This window comes from Magnolia sinica, chromosome 4 (assembly GCF_029962835.1).
Source record: "Magnolia sinica isolate HGM2019 chromosome 4, MsV1, whole genome shotgun sequence".
NCBI lineage: Eukaryota > Viridiplantae > Streptophyta > Magnoliopsida > Magnoliales > Magnoliaceae > Magnolia > Magnolia sinica.
The window spans coordinates 3,175,446-3,176,869 of record NC_080576.1 but is presented as its reverse complement, the minus strand read 5'-3'; positions in this window follow the sequence as shown (position 1 = coordinate 3,176,869).

The window sequence follows — 1,424 nt, the reverse complement described above, 5'->3', positions numbered from 1 at the left end:
CGTGCACATTGGAAAAAGTTTGCACGTTGAATGTTGTATCATGAGAATGGTGCGTCGGGAGCCTCTACACTGGTTGAAAATATCCGAGGGTTGTGAATTACCTCAAAGACATTGACAACATCTGCACCTTGTCCCAATGGCAGATTGGTTTAACATTCATCATCTGATCCGGCACTGAGTTCCAATTTATTTATTATTCAATTATTTTTTACATTTGTTTACTGCAAGTTTCAAAATTGAAATCCTCTTAAAAGGTTGGGATTAGATGCAAGTGTCAAAAAATGGTTGGATTTTTCAATATGGCCCACTCCTGTCTCATTCAAGGTTCAAAATTTTGTTTTTGTTTTTTTTTTTTTGGTTGAAGTATGTATTCCAATGAACTTAATTTTTAAGTAAGATGTCATGAATATTAACTGGGAGCGTTATAACTAATTTACTCAATGCATTCTAAAGATAAATTCTGGATTCCAGTATATTCTAATTACAGGCATCCAAACATGCTGAAGATTCCAATTTGCATTTACCAAGGGATTGATTCCGGTTAGCAAGCAAGTCCAAAGTCTTGCATAGAACCAAACTTGATGCTTAGAGGCCATCCCATCGATTCATGTTATGTGGTTCGCATGATGAAAACTCAGGAGGACCATAAAGACGTTTTACGGATCAAAATTTTTGGGTGGCCCACCTGGCTGCTCTGAATCATACTTTTTCTTTTTTTAAAAATAATAATAATAAAATATAGGTGGAAAATTCAGGCCTAAAAAGGGAAAATCGGATTGCGTACGGAGTTACTCAGGACGCAACTCAGTACGCTCTCATCCTACTGAGTAGGAAGCGGATCGCATAGTCAGTACGCTAAGCATATTGAGTAAACTCTGTGGGGTCCACCATGATTTATATATTTTATCCACTCCTTCCATCCATTTTACCACATAACTTTAGGCCCTGAGCCCAAAAATAAAGCATATCTAAATCTCAAATGGACCACACCATGGGAAACAGTGTGAATTGAAAATCTACCGTTGAAAAAATCTTGAGGGTGACAGAACTTTTGGATCAAGGTTATATTTGTGTTTTCCCTTTCATCAATGTTTTTCGATCGGAAAACACAAATATAACCTTGATCCAAAACTTCTGTCGCCGTCAAGATTTTTTCAACGGTAGATTTTCAATTCACACTGTTTCCCATGGTGTGGTCCATTTGAGATTTAGATATGCTTTATTTTTGGGCTCAGGCCCTAAAGTTATGTGGTAAAATGGATGGAAGGAGTAGATAAAATATGTAAATCATGGCGGACCCCACAGAGTTTACTCAGTATGCTTAGCGTGCTGAGTTACTCGCTTCGCGATCCGCCTCCTAAAAAGGGTAGAGTACGTGATGGACGGCGTGGATTTCTTTCACGTTAAGTCGCTTCTCCCACGCT